The sequence below is a fragment of a genome, unplaced genomic scaffold (assembly GCF_019419815.1).
Source record: "Pyrus x bretschneideri cultivar Hongxiangsu unplaced genomic scaffold, Pyrus_bretschneideri_v1 Contig28, whole genome shotgun sequence".
Classification (NCBI taxonomy): domain Eukaryota; kingdom Viridiplantae; phylum Streptophyta; class Magnoliopsida; order Rosales; family Rosaceae; genus Pyrus; species Pyrus x bretschneideri.
The window spans coordinates 86100-108295 of record NW_025999590.1 but is presented as its reverse complement, the minus strand read 5'-3'; the positions used below and the strand labels follow the sequence as shown (position 1 = coordinate 108295).

Sequence of the window (22196 nt, the reverse complement as noted above, 5' to 3'; positions counted from 1 at the left end):
ACACTACCATCAACATTACAATCTGAAAGTAAACAAATAAAATCGGAGGTTCCTCAAATCAAGTCCAAAAAGAAGTATCCATGCAGAAAGCATGTCGAGCTAGGAGGTGAGCAACACCTTTGATTTGATTATCTTTGTTACCTAGTTTGGTGTCGGCAAGTACTACCGGCAAGACGTGTAATATTAATATATTACACTTTAAATTTATGATATGTCAGTTATGTTTGTGTCACTTGCATTATATTATACGTGATAGTACTCTACATATTACTGTAGAGATTCAAATTGCACTATGTATGTTTCTTCTGGAATGGGCCCTCGATTTTGACTGAATTACAATTGTCCCATTGTGTACGCGCGCTGAGCTTCACCCAAAACCACCGGGTTGGGCTGTTGTTTTTGGGCCCAAGTGGGCTGTCCCTTGGGTAGGTAAAATGTCAATTTTGCTTGATTCAATCCAAATAGATGGTCAGGGATTAGGGGTGGTTTGGTCATTTTACACTAAAAGACGTGGGGGTTGGGGTGGCACAGGGTGGGGGGAAGAGGGTGATTTGAGGTAATGGGTTCTGTGTCACTTTCTTTTCCTCCATCTATGACATCTCTTCAGGTCCTCTCTCCCTCTCTCTGAAATATCACATGAGAGAAGGTGGTTTGGAGGATAATACGATTGTTGCTGTAATAACAAGTATGTAGTTCAAGTTTTGAAAATTTAATCATCATTAGTTGCTTAATATCATACTAATTATGTTCAATTTGAGATTATAATCATGTTCAAAGAGAACCCAGTTGGGAAATTTGAGGCCTTTAGCTTGGGGTGTTGGTTAAATTTGTTAGATTTGTCATGGATTTTGGGATGATACATGATCTTTGTGGTGGGGAATTTGGCGTGGGACGGCTTGATGATTCTACTTTGCTTCCTTCAGGGGACAATTGACTGTTTTCTTAAAAACAGTCCAGCCAGCGCCGAACTTTGGTTGATTTTGGGGCATCTGAGTTACTTAAGCTTGCTTGGTTTTCAAGAAGGGAAGGCAGTGGAGTCGAGCCAGTATGATTTGGTTTTTCTTCATGTTGGGGCTGGTGAGTTGGAATCTTTGGTTGGTGTTGTATCACAAATAGAGGGTAGTAAAGTGTCCCACTTTGCAATAACTTAACTACCTAGCTTCGTCTGAATGGGGAATATTTCATTTCCTTTTGTTTGTTTTTGTAGTGATGTAATTCGGGATCTGTTTAGTGTGATTTTAAATCAAATGTCTTACTTTGTCTAGATTTTTTGGGCATTTGATTTGTTTACCAATTTTTTAAGACAAGTTTGTAGACTCTGCACACTGTGTCGTTTGTCACACACTATTGGCTGTGTCGTTCGTTTCGCATTATTGGTTGTGTCGTTAGGATGTAGACAAAATAATTTGCCGTCCAAGCTGTTAGATGCTCGTGCCTTTGGCATGCAGCCACCCAAGTGTCTTTGTAGTCTATTGGGGACGCCTAGCACTCTTATTCATACTTTCTGGCCTTATACACAAGCTGATTCTCTGGGAGCACTCAATTCCAAGCTTTTTTTTTTTTTTTTTTTTTTTTTTTTGTTGTTGTTATTTTCCATTTTGGTTTGTATCGATATTTCCACAGATTCAAATAACTAAACTACCACCTCAATTACTAGAAAAACAATGACAGCTCAGAAATTGAATTAAAATTCTCATATAAATCACACACAATACACAACCTTTACTCCATTGCTAATGGTTGCACCACTTCTTTTTACTCCATATATATGCACATCCTTATATATTTCAATCTTTAGACTAAATAAAACAAAGAAACTTCAACAAATTGCTAATGGATTTACTATGTTTCGGAATTTCAGAAATTTGGGTCGTTGGAGGGAGAAGTTGGTTCCTTTATGTCAAAATTCTCATATAAATCACACACAATACACAACTTTACTCCATTGCTAATGGTTGCACCACTTCTTTTTACTCCATATATATGCACATCCTTTTATATTTCAATCTTTAGACTAAATAAAACAAAGAAACATCAACAAATTACTAATGGATTTACCATGTTTGGGAATTTCAGGAATTTGGGTCGTTGGAGGGAGAAGTTGGTTCCTTTATGTCAAAATGATTCATGTTTGTCCTGGATTGTGGTTTCAAAATAAAAGATCTAATAATTGTGAAATTAAATCTAATAACTAAAGCACTCATAGCATTAAGTGATATGTTAGAGCCAGATATAAACAAATAAAAAATGGTAACATTGTGAAAAATTTCAGTACATGCAAAATCACATATTTATTTTTATAAATTAAAAAAAAAAACAACCTACGTTATGGGTCTTCTTTTTTTCTCTCTTATTCTCTCTTATGTCACTTACCAGAATCTCTAGGAGTGTGATTAGAACCTTGGGAAGGGGAGTGGGAGCAGGGTACAGTGATGGTTTTGATGTTGTTTTATAACTTTTGTGCAAATGGTTTCTGACATTTCATTTTAGCTGAAATTTCTTCAGTCATTGTTTACTAGCAAATTTAATTGTTGGTTTGCTAACCACCTTCTCAGGACTTTGTCACACACTATGGGCTGTGTTGTTTGTTTCACATTATTGGCTGCGTCATTAGGATGTAGACAGAATAATTTGCCGTCCAAGCTGTTGTTAGATTGTAGACAGAATAATTTGTCGTCCAAGTTGTTGTTAGGTTGTGGACATAATAATTTGTCATCCAAGCTGTTGTTAGATTGTAGACAGAATAATTTGCCGTCGAAGCTGTTGTTTGGTTGTAGATAGAATAATTTTCCGTCCAAGCTGTTAGATGCCCGTGCCTTTGGCATGCAGCCACCCAAGTGTCTTAGTAGTCTATTGGGGATGCCTAGTACTCTTATTCATACTTTCTGGCCTTATACGCAAGCTGATTCTCTAGGAGCACTCAATTCTAGTTTTTTTTTTTGTTGTTTTCCATTTCGGTTTGTTTCGATATTTCCACAAATTCAAATAACTTAACTACCTCCTCAATTACCGGAAAAAACAATGACAACTCAGAAATTGAATTAAAATTCTCATATAAATCACACACAGTACGCAATCTTTACTCCATTGCTAATGGTTGCACCACTTCTTTTTACTCCATATATATGCACATTCTTATATATTTCAATCTTTAGACTAAATAAAACAAAGAAACATCAACAAATTACTAATGGATTTACTATGTTTGGGAATATCAGGAATTTGGATCGTTGAAGGGAGAAGTTCGTTCCTTTATGTCAAAATGATTCATATCTGTCCTGCATTGTGGTTTCAAAATAAAAGACCTAATAATTGTGAAAATTAAATCGAATAACTAAAACATGCGTAACATTAAGTGATCCGTTAAAGCAAGATACAAACAAATTAAAAATGGTGACGTTGTGAAACATTTCAGTAATGCAAAATCACATATTTATTTTCATTTTCTTTTTATAAATTAAAAAATAAAAGCAACCTACGTTATGTGTCTTCGTTTTTTTTCGCTCTAATGTCACGTACTAGAATCTCTGGTAGTGTGATTAGAACCTTGGGAAGGGGAGTGGGAGCAGGGTGCAGTGATGGTTTTGATGTCGTTTTGTAACTTTTCTACAAATGGTTTCTGACACCTCGATATGTCAAATTAAATTATTATTTTATTATTTTATAAAATAAATTATTAAACTAATTAAAATTTAATAAAGGACATTTAAAGTTTAATCAGTAATCTATTCACCTTCCTTGATTGAAAAGAAGAAAAAAGTAGGATAATTGCAACAGTCAACTCAACATTAATTATAATAAATGATTAAACTAATTAAAAATTAATAAAATACATTTAATAATTAATAAAAAAACATTTGAAGCTGCTGTCAAATTTGACAGCAACCTCTTTTGCTGCCAATCCATGTCATTGCCACATAGGATTTGGCACTTCGGTTGGAGAATATTAGTGTGGTCTTTTTTTACTATTATAGTCAATATGTACATTTTAGCATTTCCTTTGGAGAACCACCTTCTTAGGACTTTGTCAAAATATTAATATTCTCTCTATAGTCTAATTCATGTAATATTTTAGCTGAAATGCCTTTAGGGCTGGTTTGGAATTGCTGTGCTTTAAAAAAAAAATTGCTTATGCTATGTTGTTAGAATAAGCAGCTGTGAAATAAAGCAGCAGAGTGTTTTTCCTCGAACCTAAATCTCTATCTGATTTCATCAACTGAATCTCTATGTGTGTCTTCTTTTGTTAAAGAAGATGCAAACATTTTCAATTTCATTATCTAAATCTCTATATGCATCTTCTTTTGTTCAGTTACTTTTCTAATTGATTGCATGCATTGTGTTCGAAAATGTTTAACCAAACATAGTTCTTGCATTTATAAATCTTTTAATCAAACATAGTTTTTATGTGGTAATGTATGTTGTTGCAACTGAAACAAAAAAATCCAATATTGGCAGGGCTGACTTTTACGGTTGGATGTGATTAAAAATGTAATAATTTTTTTTTTCCAAGTTTCTGTTTTTAATGAGGCTCGATTGATATATGCATCAACTTGATTGAAATAACTTAACTACCTTACTTCTTCTAAACGGGGAATATTTCATTTCCTTTTGTTTGTGTTTGTAGTGATGTAATTTAGGTTCTGTTTAGTGTGATTTTAAATCAAATGCCTTACTTTGTCTAGATTTCTTGTGCATTTGATTTATTTACTAATTTTTAAGACAAGTTTGCAAACTCTGCATACTGTGTTGTTTGTCACACACTATTGGCCGTGTCATTTGTTTCACATTATTGGCTGTGTCGTTAGGATGTAGACAAAATAATTTGCCGTACAAGCTGTTGTTAGGTTGTAGACAGAATAATTTGCCGTCCAAGCTGTTAGGTTGTAGACAGAATAATTTACCGTACAAGCTGTTGTTAGGTTGTAGACTGAATAATTTGCCGTCCAAGCTGTTAGGTTGCAGACAGAATAATTTGCCATCCAAGCTGTTGTGTGGTTGTAGACAGAATAATTTGCCATCCAAGCTGTTGTTTGGTTGTACACAGAATAATTTGCCGTCCAAGCTGTTGTTAGGTTGTAGACAGAATAATTTGTCGTCCAAGCTGTAGACAAAATGATTTGCTGGCTAAGCTGTTGTTTGGTTGTAGACAGAATGATTTGCCGGCCAAGCTGTTGTTTGGTTGTAGACAGAATAATTTGCCGTCCAAACTGTTAGATGCTCGTGCCTTTGGCATGCAGCCACCCAAGTGTCTTAGTAGTCTATTGGGGACGCCTAGCACTCTTATTCATACTTTCTGGCCTTATACGCAAGCTGATTCTCTGGGAGCACTCAATTCCATGCTTTTTTTTTTTTTGGTTGTTTTCCATTTTGGTTTGTATCGATATTTCCACAGATTCAAATAACTTAACTACCACCTTAGTTACCGGAAAAAACAATGACAACTCAGAAATTGAATTAAAATTCTTATATAAATCACATACAATACACAATCTTTACTCCGTTGCTAATGGTTGCACCACTTCTTTTTACTCCATATATATGCACGTCCTTATATATTTCAATCTTTAGACTAAATAAAACAAAGAAACATCAACAAATTGCAAATGGATTTACTATGTTTGGGAATTTCATTCTGTTTAAATTAGTCAGTTTCCTGCACACTTGCAGTTTCTTCATTTCAGCTACCTTCTTTTTCTTTCTTTCTATCTGTTTACTTCAAAGAAGAGCATCACAAACTCTCTGGTCTAAGCAGAAGAATTTGAAGAGAAGTCACCACCAAAAGTGATAAAGGTACGTCATTTAATCTTCTTATTTAACTTCATTTGCTTTGTTTTTTTGTTCTGTTTTAATTGTTCCTAAATTCTTAGTGAATGATCTTTAGTGAAAGCAGAATCCAGATTTCATCTTATACCACAACAAGATTTTGTTATCTAAAAAAAAGTGTCTCACATCCATCCTAATTGGTGACGTGCTTCTTTTTTTAGTCGACCTTAGTGAAAGTACACACAATTTTACCTGTGGTTTAGGACCCCTTTGATAGCCATTTCGTTTAGCTGTAGGGTACACATATTGTTAAATTAGAAGAAGATAAAACATAGTGCTTTTAGATTTCTTGGTTCTTTTTGCTTTTAGTTAGCAAATTGCAATTGTATCCAGAAGAACTTTGCAAGAAAGAAATAAATTATTACGTACTCTCCCTTCTTACTTCATTAGCTCATTCTCAATTTACAGAACGACCGATTTGTATTGGTGCTCCAAAGAACGTATATTGAAGAGCAACTCACTTCATCCATAACCAACAAAGATAAGGGTACGTTCTTTAATTATAATCATATTTGATTTAAGTTGGAATCTTGGATTTCATTTATGGTAATTTGGTGGCTGTCTTCATATTTGATTTGATTTAGGGGCTTTTCACATGTAATTAGCCTTTGATAATAGAGAAAAATGCTTCGAATTCAATAGTTTGTAGAATCAATTTACTTTATAACACTAAAGAATCTTTACAAACAAAAATCAATCGGAGCATGACAAGTGGATAGATAAGGGCGTCGGAACCTGGGTGTGGGTGGGTGGAGCTTATAATTTAGGGTTTAGGACTCTGTCTTTGGCGGAGTCCTAAACTTTTGATTGCTTAACCCTAGACCATAACAATTAACCCTATGCCATTTAAAAAAAAAAAAAAACAACAATTGTGAGTTTTTTAAAACAACATTTGGTTTGCTTCTAAATCTGGTGCCATGCAAGCTTGTACTTTTTAACCAGTGTATTGATTATTTATTGTGTTTATGTTAAATCTACAATAGTCCAATGTATATACGTGATGTAATCTTGAAAAAGAATGAAGAACAAAACAGAGAATTTTAGAGATGAAATGCTTAAGCTAATAGTAGCAGCTCAACATCCTTCATGCATTCTTATCCTTCTCCTTCACTACCAAACAAAGACAATTACTCTTAGCCCTTCAATCTGAGAAACTAATTTGGTGCATACACTTGTCTTGTGATACTATTACTAAGTCCACACGTTGTCCACTTACAACAAAGTAACACTAGCAGCTACATAACACTAGCCGTTGGAATTGAAACCAAATCTCATTTAGCTCCAACATTCCCTTCTAAATGGATTCTGCTTTGACTCCAAGCATGTTGAGAATATCGCGTTTAAGAATGAGAAAAATAGAACAAACTCCAGAAATCGAAAAACAAATAACCAAGATAAATAACACCACGAATTTATGTGGTTCGGCAATACGTGCCTACGTCCACGGGACAGCAACAACAATTTTTCACTTTATCAATAATGAGTACAACCAATAATCTTGCCAAATCTCTAGAGCTAGGACTTGACGAAAAATCTGAAAGAACAAGAACAAGAAATACACTATCTCTTTTCTTTTCTCTTGCACACACTTTACAATATTCTCTCACTCTAATCCCTTGAGTGGTATACAATTTATTGTTTTTCTCCCCTTCTCAAAACTAGTACAATAGCCCCTTTATATAGACATAATAAAGGTCTTCTTCAATAAGGATTACTAATCCTAATTGGAATCTAGTTACGAATCATTCTCCAATTGAGAAACTAACTCCAATTGGGAAAACAATTTAATCCTCTAAGACTATAATTCCTTATAGACGTAGGACAACTTATGGGCTGGAAAAAACCCAACAAAGCAATCCTCTCAGATAAACGAATATATGTTTAGGCAGAGTTTTGCTAAAAATATCTGCAGTCTGACCTTCAGACTTGCAGAACAACAACTCAATTGTGTTTTCCAGCAATGCCTCTACGATGAAATGGAATTTATTTATTTTTTATTTTTTATTTTTTTTGTCTCTAGTCTTCTGATGGAACACATGGTTTTTAGTCTTAGTTATTGCAGAACTTTGTTGCTTGATTGAAGCCTAAGAAAATATCCCATATACAAATGTAAAGGCATAACTTGAGGTACTTCTCATATCATCCTCACTTCCACCTCAGTCACTATCACAGAAGCCAATTAGATCTGCATTTTCACTTTTTATACTTGAGTCCAAAGTCCAAGGTTCATGAGATGTATCTGAGGATCCTTTTTGAAGTTCCCATGTGAATCTGTGTTACACCATGCATAAATCTTGATGGTAGTTTTGCTACAAACATGATATCAAGTCTTCTTGCAGTCAAATAAAGTAGATTGCCAACAATTTTCTTCTACAAATTCTCATCGGCAGCTTCAGTTCCATCATTCTTACACTTTTTCATTTGTAATCAATGGGGGTAGCAATTGACTTTGCATCATTTCAATCCAAATTTCTCAAGTAAGGTCTGTGTATATTTTTGTTGATGTATGAAAATACCACTGGATTATGGAATCACTCCAATTCCCAGAAAGTGAAGAAGAAATCATTTCATAATACTTCATCATATCCTCCATGAGTTCATAAATCATAGCTTCATTGCTTCCAGTGAACACCACATCATCAACATAGATAAACACAGGTAGTTTTTCTTAGCCTTTTCCCGTCTTTGTATAACTTGTTTCCTCACTTGAACTTTTGCTGAAGTAGGAGTCAATTTCAATGTACCAAGACCTTGGTGCTTACTTTATTCCATATAGTGCCTTCCTTAATTTGAACACCTTCTCATCTTTATTTGGAACCACAAAACCTTGTGGTTGATCTATGTACACTTCTTCAAGTATGCTATTGAGAAAAGTTGACTTTACATCCAACGGATACAATTTCCAACCTTTCTATGCGGCCAAAGCAATTAAAGTCCTAATAGTGTCCAACCTTGCCAATTTCATTGAAATCCACCCCATGTTGTTGTAAATAACCCTTAGCAACTAGTCATGCCGTTCTTTTGTATGAAGCCGTCTTGATTCAGTTTGGTCTTATAGACCCATTTCACACCTATTACTAGTTTGTCCCTTGGTCTATTCACAAGTTCCCTAAGTTGAGTTTTTCTCAATCATGGCAATTCCATCACTCATTGCCTTCTGCCAAAATTGGTCCTTCTCAGCTTCTTCAAAGCTTTCAGGTTCCAGTATACAATAGTTGCATGTTGCATAAATCTCACTCAACCTCCTCATTCTTAATGAAGTTGATCCTAAGGGAGAGTCTTGCACTTCTAGGTCCTCTGGTGTTGAACTTAAACGTTCGGGAGACTAAATTTCAAACACAATTTCACTCTCAGTTTGTGTTTCACATTCCACTTCATCAAGTCTTAGTGGTACTAAGATGATATCTTCAACCTTTTTATCCCAATTCCTAACAGCTTCTTTATTAAATATGACATCCCTCATAATAATCACCTTGAAACACAATTTCACTCTCAGTTTGTTGTCTATTTGTCCCTTGCTACTCCGAGATGACCAAATGAAAGGTTTGTTAGATAGAAGATAAACTCATTTCATTTGGTTTGATCAAAGTTTTTCTTCCATCCTGAATTTTTTGTTTTGCAGGTATACATGAGGGGGTTTTGAATAATTTAGAGTGGAAGAGAATTTCATGAATAGTTTGGAATAGAAATATAATTTGATTGACAGGGAGAAAGAGGTTCTCAAGAATTTTCATTTTAGAGGTAACTGCCTTGTATTAATCTTTGTTTATTGATTTTTCCTATACGTTTAATTGATTGTGAAATTTAGGGTTGATTTTTCTGTTTGTTCGTACAAATTTGTAAACATTGTAATTTGACTTTGTTGTTACGTTTTATTTTTTTCTTTTGTATTTGTTTATGAACAATTCTTAATTGAGAACGACTCATGTGCTGCTGCAAAATAAGAAGGTGAACTTAGAGTTCTAATCTGCAAAGCTTGAGAGACTAAAAATACAAGGAGAAGATTTTTAGATCTGGAAAGAAGAAGATGAATCATGCTGGGTTTGAATATTTAATTCAAAACCAATAACTAACGTTTGGATGGATAATGCATTTATTATAATGTGAATTTAATTTTATTTATAATTGAAAGTATTAGGAGCGGATATAATTATCTACTCGATTTATTTTTTTATATAATTAAAAAGTATTAGGGGTGTGCGGATGCTTCTGCCTGTAATGATATGTATTTATAAAACTTGCCAACGCGGCAACAAAAACAATAGGGGTGGATATTTGACATTTTTTTTGCATCTATAACAATAGCAACGAATCTTTCAGGGGTGAATCTACTTTCCGCCCCATCTTTTTTTTTAGGGGCAATTTTTCAACATATTTACCCCTATTGGGGGTTTTTAGAGACAAGTATTTCTGCCCATATTTATTTGATTTCTTGTAGTGTATATCATAACTCATAAGTCAATTAAAAAAGTAAAGTATTTCTTGATCTCCTTTTTTTACTAATTTAATTTGTATTCATCAGCAGGCATGGACATTCTTTTGCAAATTGTTGGAAAAGTTGCCGAGTATGCAGTCGAAGTAGCTCACTGCAAAAGAAACCTTGAGAATCTAAAGACTCAAGTGAACGAATTAAGTGCCGCTAGAGAGCGGCTAGAGCTCAAGGTTATTGAAGCTGAAGAAAAAGGTGAAACAATCCACACTGACGTCCAGAACTGGCTGGGTGAAGTGGTTGAGATCACCGAGAAGGCGAAAGAATTATGGAAGCCTGGTACTCAAGCAAAGATGAGCTGTCTCCGTGGGGTTTGTCCAAACCCGGTGCTCCGTTACAAGCTAGGCAGGAGATCAACAAAGTTGCAGCAGGCGGTTGTTAACCTCTACGCGAAAAGAGATTTCGCTAGCATTTCATACAATGTCCGCCCACAAGAGGTATCCATGGTATCTGACAAACATTATGAGGCATTTGATTCGAGGAATTTAATTGTCAAGAAGATCATGGATGAACTGAGAATTCCTAATACTGACCTGATTTTGGTCTATGGTATTGGAGGCGTGGGGAAGACGACATTGGTTGAAGAAGTCCTTAGGCAAGCTGTAAAAGAAAAGTTATTTGCTGATGTGGTTATGGTAAGAAGTGTGCAAAATCCGGACCTTGAAGGAATTCAAAAAGAAATTGCCAGAAAGTTAGGTATGGAGGTTTATGAAAGCGAAACTATGTCAGACAGAGCACTTCGTCTGTGTAACAGGATAAAAGCCAAGAAAGTTCTTGTAATTTTAGACAACATTTGGGAAAGCATTGACTTGCAGAGTGTAGGACTTCCTTGTCTGCCGACTTGTAGAATACTGTTGACATCCAGAACTCGAAAATTGCTATCCTCAGAGAAGCGGTTGCAAAAAGACTTTGTGCTTCAAGTTTTAAACGAGGAAGAAGCTTGGCGTTTATTTGAGACGAAGGCAGGTGGTGTTGTTAAAAATCCCAACAAACAAACTGTGGCAACTGCAGTAGCCAAAAAATGCGGAGGTTTGCCAGTTTTGGTTGTCACAGTCGCAAGCTCTTTAAGAAATAGAAATACTTTACCAGTATGGAGGGATGCCTTGAAATGCCTAAAAGTGTTTGACAACGAACACTCAGCCGAACAAGAAGCATACTCGGCTTTAGAGTGGAGTTACAATCAATTGGATGATCAAAAGCTTAAGCCCCTATTCTTGGTATGTGGAATTTTGGTACGTCTTGGGGGAGCCTACGCTTCTTTGACAAACTTGTTGAAATATACAATTGGTTTGGGTTTGTTTAATAACATTGACTCAGTGGAGCACGCATAATATGCATTGCAGTCGCGGATTGAAGAGCTTAAAGATTCTTGTCTGTTACTTGAATCTGAGGATAATACATCATTCACAATGCATGATATGGTACGCGATGTTGCCATCTCAATTGCATCCAAGGGCCAACATGCCTTATTAAGAACATATGGAGATGAGTTGAAGGAATGGCCAAACAATAAGGATTTTTTGGAAAATTGCACAATGATCTCTTTGCCTTGCAAAAACATCCCTAGGCTTCCTGAAGTTTTGAAATGCCAACAACTGGAGTTTTTTCATTTGCAATATGATGGTGACTTGCTTGAAATCCCAGGTAACTTCTTCGAGGAGATGAGAAAGCTTAAAGTTATGGATTTTACCAATGTGCATATTTGGTCGTTACCTCCATCTCTTCTGCTCCTAGAAAATCTTCGTACATTGTGTTTAGATCAATGCATGTTGGGAGACATAACTCTAGTCGGACAGCTATCGCAACTAGAAATTCTCAGCTTTATATATTCCAAGCTTAAAGAGTTGCCGAAAGAAATAGGGAAATTGACTCGTCTTCGACTGCTGGATTTAAGCTGGTGCTCTGAACTCAAAACGATTTCACCTAATGTTATATCAAGTTTGAAAAGTCTAGAAGACTTGAGAATGAAAAACAGCTTCAACGGATGAGTGCCAGAAGGAGTCACCGGAGAAAGAAGTAATGCTAGCCTTTTGGAACTGAAGGACTTGCCTCGTTTAGCTGCATTAAGCATACATGTTCCAGATGCTAGCAGTATTCCGACAGACTTGTTCACAGACAAGTTAAAAAGATACGAAATATTAATCGGCACTGCGCCAAAATGGGACGATGTGGATGAAACCCTCAATACATTGAAGCTCCACCTCCCAACTGGCTGTGAATTGGACCATGGTCTAGAAATGTTGTTGAAGAGATCATGTGAAGATTTGTACTTGGATGGGTCGGAGGGAGCTGATAATGTTGTGTACCACTCAGGTAGTGAAGATTTTCAAAAACTCAAGCATCTCCATGTGAAAAACAATGCCCAATTTACACATATCATTACTGAGGAGGTATGCCTTTGGTGTCATTCTTTCCCATTTATGCCATTAGTAGTTCTTTATTTATTTATTTATTTGAGCGATATAATTTACAAAGAAAAATGAAACAACCACCATAGAACTTCTAGATTTTGTCTGGCTAAATTTACATATATTTGATCATTTGAAGTGGTTCAGTTTTATTTAGTGCGTATCAAGAAATATCTATTGGTATAATTTTTTCATCGAAAGATACCATTTGACTAGATAATAACAATTAATGTGAATTCTCTTCTTTTAAAAATCGAATGTACAAATACTGCAGGTTGTGTTGCCGAACTTAACAAGCCTGGTGGTGGATCAATGTACTGGTTTAACCTTTGTGCTATCGTCTCCCATGGCTAGGAATCTTGTACAACTTAAAAAACTAGAGATAACCGGATGTGAATCAATGGAAGAGATAGTTTCAACAGAAGAATATGGTGAAGAAAAAACGGATGGCATGTTTTGTAAGCTACAACATATGAAGCTAAGAGATCTTCCAAAACTCTCTAGATTCTGCTCAGTAAGCTGTAATGTCCAGTTTCCATCTTTGGACAGTTTGAAATTAAAGAATTGTGCAGAACTGAAAGGATTTGTCTTTGAACCTAAACTTGAGACAGAAGAACTATACTTTCTTTTTGACGATAAGGTAAAATTATTATACTATTGTTTCTCTGTTATTGATCATTATTCTTACGTCTAATGTATTTACTTCGACAAAAAAAATAAAAAGTAAAAAATAAATAAAAAAAAAATTTAACAATTTTGTAATTCGAATACAGGTAGGGTTTCCAAAGTTGGAGATATTGTCCATCTTTGGGCTATCTACTTTGACTACAGTATGGCACAACCAACTGGATCCAGACTCTTTCTACAAACTTAGAGATGTTGAAGTTATCGAATGCCATAGTCTAATAAGCATCTTTACACCTAGCATTGCAGGAAGATTGAATGCTTTAGGAAGTTTATTGATAAGTTCGTGCAGTTGTTTAGAGGTGGTTTTTGAGATCGAAGAAACACCTTACACCTCTGTGACTCAGTTGAAAATGTTTGGTTGTGAAAATCTAGATTCGGTATTTATAGATGACTGTAAGAGTTTGAAATATATTTTTCCATGCTCAGTGGCTAGAGGTCTTCAGCAACTACGAGAGCTAAAAGTGAAGTTTTGTTCTGGAGTGGAGGAAATAATTTCCAAGGAAGAGGGACTAGAAATGATGCCCAAGTTTGTGTTTCCAAAATCAACAAATATTGAATTTATCTGTCTAGCCCAACTTAAGAGCTTCTATCCAGGAATGCATGCTTCCGAATGGCCGCTACTCGAACAAGTGGATGTGAAGGAATGTGGTAAATTGGATCTTTTTGCCTCTGAAATTTCAAGTTTCCAGAAGCATGAGTTTGGAGGTCCTTACACTCCAATTAAACACTCTATGTTCTTAATTGACAAGGTAAAAATACATAACACAATTTTCTTGAACGAAGTTAGCTTTTCAAGCTAGTTCATAGAAAAAATCTCCTTCTGTCGTTATTTTTGTCGTTTATCATTCTTGCGTTGGTAATATTGCAGGATGTATCATTCCCCAACTTGGAAAACATGACCTTAGGCAGAGACATGGAGATATGGTGTGGTCCATCTTCATCACAGTTGTTTAGGAAACTAAAATCGTTGGTGTTTGAGTACTCTGACCAGAAAGTTTCTTTATTTGAGAATAGTGTACATCCAGACGTGACCTTCCCACATTTAAGTGTTTTGAAGGTTAAGGAAATGCGAAAGTTGATGCATCTATACAACGAGAATTTCCCAGGGGCAGACCCAGTTTTTCCAAACTTGAAAGTTCTACATGTGGTTGCTTGTGCTGCATTGAAGGATCCGGTGTTATCTGCTATTCCCTTCAAGAATTTAACAACTTTGGAAGTAGTTGGTTGTCATAGTTTGAAATATTTAACAACTTACACGATAGCCAAAACTTTAAAGCGGCTAAGAGAAATGACGGTTGGGCATTGTAAAAGAATGAGAGGAATAGGGGCAACGACATCAGATGCAGATGATGCAGTAAATGATGGTGAGATTTGTTTTAGCCAGTTGCAAAGTTTGAAACTTTACTCTCTACCGCGTCTGCAAGATTTCTTCTCTGGAAATTGCATTGTCAAATTCCGATCCTTGAAAACCTTACATATATACAAATGCCCTGAGTTGAAGATTAACTGTCTTGAGTGGAAGAGTTCCCCAGAACTAGGAGTGCAGATAACAGAGGAGGTAGTACGAGATTATTATTGGTGTCGCAAGGATGACGACGACGACGATGAAGTTCATGCAGATGGTGGTGTTGGTGATGGTAGTGAATCTAATGATGATGTTTACTGTAGATGGTGATGATATTGCTGATGACGGAAGCTATGAAGATTCTTATGGCGATAGTGATGGTGATGCAGATATTGATGATGGGGGGTGGTGGTCGTGGTGGTGGTGACAGCAATGCTACACTCACCATAGAGACGAGAAGACAAGTGGTATACCACGTGTTTAAATGAAGTGGTGGGAAATTTTATTTTTTTAAGTTATTAACTTTTTAGCACACATATCCCACCATTTGTATAGTGACACGTGGTGTATCACCTCGTGTACAGGTCACACTAAAAAATCTCTCTTTGGTAACGTGTTTGTTATTTTTATCTATAAAGGTAATTGGTTTTGGGTTTTATAGAACACAATTTTCTCCTATAATTTTTATTCACTTTTCTAACTGAGGGGTTCATGTTGAGACACCCCTGCTGAAGCACAAAAATTTACCTCCAACCAAGAGGCTAATCACAGCACGACACGAGTCAACATCGAAATAAAGCTCTTAGAGCCCCACATCGATTGTGCACGAAGGTCGGAGACTCCTCAATTATAAAAGAAGATCATTTCCCTCCATAAAATTAATCCTTAATGCCATTATAATACTTAAACTTGTCATTAGAACTTGCTTATGATGATTATGCTTTGACCATTGTATCATGTAAACTCTATATTATTATTGAAAAATCATCTACCTTCACGGACATAGCCCAACTTAGATGACCAGAGCAACCATGCAATGGTCATAAACTTGACACTTTACTTTGTTCCAAAGTATCTCCAACTTTGTGCATCAAGATTTGGTGTCGTTTGTGGGAAATGACACTTATTCCTACTCTCATCAGCTTTGTCAAGTTAGTATCCATTGTTTGGACACTCTTTTTTGATCAAGTATCATTATCCAACATAGAGAGCCGAGGAAGCCACAACAACCAGAACGACACCCCTCTCGTGTCTAGCATGAGGCAGTGATTGAAGAAAAGAAAGAAAGATACTCTTCAAGCTAAGGTCCAGGAGAAGAAAGCTCAGAACAACAAATAGTAATCAGGAGTGAGATCCTCTATGAACAACATGGGAGGCTCTTCGAGATGTTCCACGAGACTTGACATACCTCGTCTTACGACCCTAGCCCAATTAAACCCTAGCCATCACGTGGGCTTTCACATGAGTAGCTAAAGGACCAAAACAATATGGGCTTTAAGACAAAACAGAAGGCCCGAATAGAATTGGGCCGCAAAATTCAACAATGGATTGCATGTTGGGAGGCATCCACTCATCCTAGAAGGCTCTTCCACAATTAAGGTTTTCTTCTTTTCTTGGCTAAGCGAAACGTGTTTGTTTTCAAATTACTTGTCATGCATGTGTACTGTCTTTCTAATAAAGATAAAACTCATATGTATTGGTTGGCTCTACCAAATATTTGTCACCTGACTCGCCCTCCATGTGAAAGAATGTTTTAATCAATTTAAAAGTATTCTAAAACAATTTCACAATCATGTTAACTTTAGCAATCATCACCACTTGAACCTTAAGAAATAATTGCGCAAACGTTATTCCATTGTCATGTGAACCTTAAGGGCTTGTATGGTGGCCTAGACTAGATAAGCCTAGAACAGAGTCTAAGCTCAATCCTATGAAGTCCCACTCCTATCTCTTCAAGATCTAGCATTTTCTCTATGATCGAATTAACCTAGAAAGATAGTTCCGTTTCCGCGATTCGTTCATCGTTTTCATTCTGGTTAAATTAGAGTCAAGTCTCATGCACGCTTGCAATTTCTTCATTGCAACAACCCTTTTTTTTATTTATCTTTCTGGTTAAATTACACATAATATAAGACAATGTCTATATTAACACCTCACATATTGTTGAATAAACCACACATTTGCTTCTTTTCTTTTTTTTTCTTTTTTTGTTTTTTTTAAAATTTAAATGTATCTTAATACACCCCACATACTTTCTAATAATACCTTCACAACCCAACTCTCAATATACACCTTAAATTTCCTACATACTCCCCATACTCTTCACATCTTAGGTGCAAATACATAAGATCAACCAAAGATCTTATTTGTTTCTTCAAACAGGTGGTTTCTATGTTGTTTCTCCTCCACCCCCCCCCCTCTCAAATAATAAAGATATAGATTTGAGAATCCACCAGGAACAAACGAAAATTTGAGAATCCATCATTTTGTGGCAAAAAGGAATTTTTAGAAATGCATAACATAAATAATGGTTCTGCATTAACTTCATGATACTATTTTTGTATTGCTTCATAATTTTCCAAAAGCTAGCCTACTCTTTGATAATAAAGAAACCATAAAAATTCGGCAAAAAGCTACAGAAAACTACTATAATATTCGGCATGAGCTTGCCTATACCTTAAAAATTTGCTACTTCCCTTCATTGCTTCACAAAATATTAACCACATCAAAAGAAATAAAACATTAATATTAGTTTCCTCCCTTACCATTAGAACTTAATTAGTGTAAAAACCACTAATAAAAATAAAGCAATATGTAAAAGATTGTATTTGTATAAGTCTAATAAGAATGATTTTTTCTTATGATTATTGTTACAAAGCTACAGGTTTCTGGCGAATAAACTAACACGTCTCATTGCCAAACTTGAGATAGCAATTTAACATGGTAAATTGTTACATGTGACGGAGGAAGTTGAGAGTGGTTTTGTGAGTTGAAGAAGATAAATAATCTTAGGACATATATGTTAAAAGTGATTTGTGTTGTAGGCCTATGTGACGGAACTATTCTAGGGGAATAGAGAGAGGGAGGCCGACGGCAACAAGAGATAGAGTGATTTAATTGTGAGGTGTGTGTTGTATCACCCCATTGTGCCTTTATTTATAGTAGTAGGATAGGTAGAATTCTTACCCTTTTCGGATTACAACTCTTTATAGGTAATTAACTAGTAATAGGAATATAAGAGATATTCCTAAATCCACTAGGATTTACATAATCACATTCCTATTCTAAATATGACTGCAACACTCCCCCTTGAGTGTGTAAATACTCAAACAAACATTGCATCGGATCTTCAACAGATAAGGTAGAACAGTTGATGAAGTCAGTATGGTAAATGCGATTCTTTAATATAAGAAAGTAAGTATGCATGGGTAGTAAAACTCACAAAACCTCGCTATGGTAAAACCTAGGATAGGTGAAAACCCATAGACTAAGGAGAAAAGTGAGAAGTAGGCATAATGTCTAAAACAAACGTCAAACATGACGAAAGTAGTGAACTCAACGGAGTATGATCATCCCAGGATGGGTGCCTTGTTAGGTAGCAAAAACCCAGTGGAAAAAGTGCTCCTAATCGTAGGAAAAAGAATACATTAAGATCAAGTGAGTATGTTTCAGGATACTCCCCTTGAGTTAGACATAACTTCCAAATAAGAAAACTACAAGCGATTCAATTTAGATAATTTATGCACGCATATTGATTCCTTGGACGAGCTTCTGAAAAGTAGAATTGGGCAATGACTTGGTGAAGAGATCAGTCAGGTTGTCCTGGGAACGGATTTGCTTGACTTCAATGTTTTGCTGTTGTTGTTGATGGTGAAAGTAAAAGAACTTTGGCGTTATATGCTTGATGTTGTCTCTTTTGATGTATCTCTTCTTTAACTACTTGATACATGCGGCATTCTCTTCAAAGATCGTCATATGAAGGTCAACGACAGACATAAGACCACTAGTGCTTCGAATATGTTCTATAACTGCTCTTAACCAAAAGCACTCACGCGATGCTTTATGCAGGGCAAGAAAGTCAGCATGGTTTGAAGAAGTCGCAACTAATGTTTACTTGGTAAACCTCCAAGATATAGCAGTGTCTCCAATGGTAAAGACATAGCCCATTTGAGAACGTGCCCTATGTGGGTTAGACATATATCCAGCATCTGTGCAACCAACGAGGCGATAATTAACCAAATTACTGTGAAGGTCGGCGGGTGCCTCGATGGTGGCTCTAATACCCTTCGCAGTAAGATGGAGTTTTACGTCTTGAACCCACTTCAGGTAGTTTCTTCCAGATACTTCCAGAGCAGTGAATTTGAGCTTGTTCAAGTTTGAAAACTTCGAGTTTCAAAGGCACTCAATATGAAACTACAGGTTCAATTTAGTTTTATGAATGATTAGTTCACAAAGGAGAGGTTCCATCAAGAACACATAATTCAATATGTTGATTTAAGTGTAGTGGATTTGAGTTGCTTCAGGAACTCAAGTGTGAGAGCTTCGGGACTACGAAATGATGTCAACGGTTCCAAGTATAAAAATAAATTATTGAATCGTTAATGTCCAAAAAATGATCTTCAGGTTCAATAATTTTGGATTAATTATCAGATTAATGGACTATAGGTTACTTTTAATTAATTCAATAAATCGAACCATATAGGGTCAATTGTAGAAACAGAAAATAATAATAACATTTGGGTTAAAATTATTTAGAATGCCAAAAATTAGCATTAGGTCAAAAAAAACATAGCCCAAAAGGGTTTAGGCTTGGGTGCCGTGAGTAGGGAAAAGCCCTAGAGGCTATTGGGCCTCGGGTTTGGCTGCAAAAATAGCCCACATATGGCTACAGGCCAAGGGATGAGGCAGGGAAGCCCAGCAGCAGCAGATGCTGGCGTTTGGGTCGAATGGGTGGACACGGGGTAGGCCTAGCGAAATGCTAACCTTGGGTTGAGTTCGAGAAGCCCAACTGAAGCTGGGTTTCTTTGTTATTGGGTCAAGGGGAGCTATGCCCAGCAGATAGGGCTGCAGGTAAGTAGGCCAGGGTGCAAGACAAGGCCTAGCAACCTTATGTTGCTGGTAGTTTGGGCCGAGAACACATGGACTAGTCCAGGAAGGCTGCAGGCTTCCTTAGGGAGTAGGCTGGGCTTCGAACCAGGGTAAGTCAACCAGGTCGAAGGCCTGGTGTGTCCATGTGGTTGCAGCAAGGCCCAAAGGGCTGCTGCCATGGTCTAGACGTAAAAACGACGTTGTCCTGGTGGCGTGCTTGACGCAGCTAAGCAGTAGGCCAGCGCAGAGGACTACGGTAGTGCCATGGTGATGGTGCGGTGCGGCACCTGCCGCACTGTGCCCAATATTTTTTTTTTTATTGATGTTTCTAATTTATTTATATGCTTTGACTCACAAGTTCCACATAGCAAAATAATTGTGTACTGCATGAAACATACATACATATATATATATATATATTGACCAGTATATAAACATATACAATATATATATATATATTGGAAGAAAAATATAAATATAAGGGGATTCATGCATCATGGAGAATGTTTTCATGCTTTGTGGACGTTTCAAATATCTTATTTTATTTTAAGCGTACCTGATTAGCAAAAAACAAATAAAAACCTTTGAATTATTGTAGAATAGAGAGTCTCCTCCTACGATCCTTCAGTTCCTTAGCTTATGGCAAAAGCATGTTGTAAGCCTATATGACGGAACTATTCTAGGGGAATAGAGAGAGGGAGGCCGACGTCAATAAGAAAGAGAGAGTTATTTAATTGTGAGGTGTGTGTTGTATCATCCCATTGAGCCTTTATTTATAGTAGTAGGATAGGTAGAATCTGTAACCTTTTAGGATTACAACTCTTAATAGGTAATTAACTACTAATAGGAATATAAGAGATATTCTTAGATCTACTAGGATTTACGCAATCACATTCCTATTCTAAACATGACTGCAACAATTTGGAGTTTATTTAGAGTTCATTTATTTATTTTTAAAACCTTATAAGGTCAAAATTGATATTTCATATTAAGGTATATAACTCATTTAATATCAAATTTTAAAATGGAGTGTATTCACATAATGTGGGGTGCTAATAAAAATACCCTAAGACAATGCTAACATGAGTTCCCGACAATCATTAGGATTAAGGTACCATCATTTGATTAGTGCCCCATTTCCGTGATTTAAGCTAAAAGCATGGAGTTTGTTGCACCTAAAAGAGGCTCAGACTTCCTCAAATATTAAATGTTGTGATAGATTTTCTCCCAAAAAAATATCGAGAATTATTTACTTTTTGTTGTTCTTGTGGGGGAACTTTTCATGATAGGATGGTTTATGGGCTCAAATTCCATTAAACTCTTATCTCCAACCCTAATTAAGCATTAATTACTTAAAACTTTTTGGGGTTAAACACCTTTTGAATAATCTTTAATATGTGAAGTGTGGTTAGGAATGACAATTCTAATCGTTAAACCCGATAACCGTGGATAACCGTCCGAATGTATTGGATTTGGATATGAAAATTCGGGTATGGTATGGATATGGGGAAAAACCGCAAACTTTATTCGGTTATGGTTTTGGATATGGTTATAGGGGTCCCCAATCCCTATCCGTCCCCAAATCCGACCCGAATATATATATGTATATATATTTGATATATAATATAATTTTATTCAATTTACCGAATCCTCTCTATACTAAGTCATTATGCATGCATCGAACCCTATGCTATTTTTATTATGCACCAAACATCATGCATGGGGCATATAAACAACCTCATCAATTCAATACTCTTATTGTTATACTCAACCAAATTAATTCATTGAATCATTTTATATATCAATTATCAAATATTACAAGTTTATCAGATTCATCTCTCTTCAAGAGTCTCACTGTTAAGAAATTGGTGCATGTTATCATTAACAACTTCAAATATATTGTTAGTTTTTTGTAATTGGATGTTGCTATATAATGACGGAATTAGTATCTACTAAAATTTATAATGCGTCAATTGGATAAATATAATTTTTGTTTTTTTTTTTTTGTTTTTTGACGAAGATGGGTATAACCAATCACTGATTGAAAATCCGTTACCCAGTGGATATGGTTATAGATAATCCCTGATGGTTAATTTGCGGTTATGGATATGGTTAATTTTCATGGTTATGGAGATGAATGTAGCATTTCCGTCCACAAATCGAACCGTTGCCATCCTTAAGTGTGGTTTCACTTGTAGCCCACTATGGCGTTATCAGTGTGGTGTAATGTAATGGGAAGATGGGGGAGTACAAGATGAAACTCTAACAACCTTACAAATTTTATTTTTCTATTTTATACGAGTGATATTGAAGAAGAGGAAATTAGACATGAGACTTTGAATATAGAGTAACCAAC

The 22196-nt window shown here is 35.9% G+C and overlaps 1 pseudogene; it reads left to right on the top strand.

Moving 5' to 3' along the window:
• The first annotated feature begins 7496 nt into the window (after positions 1-7496).
• Positions 7497-15399, top strand: LOC125479363 (annotated as a pseudogene).
• Positions 15400-22196: the final 6797 nt, after the last annotated feature.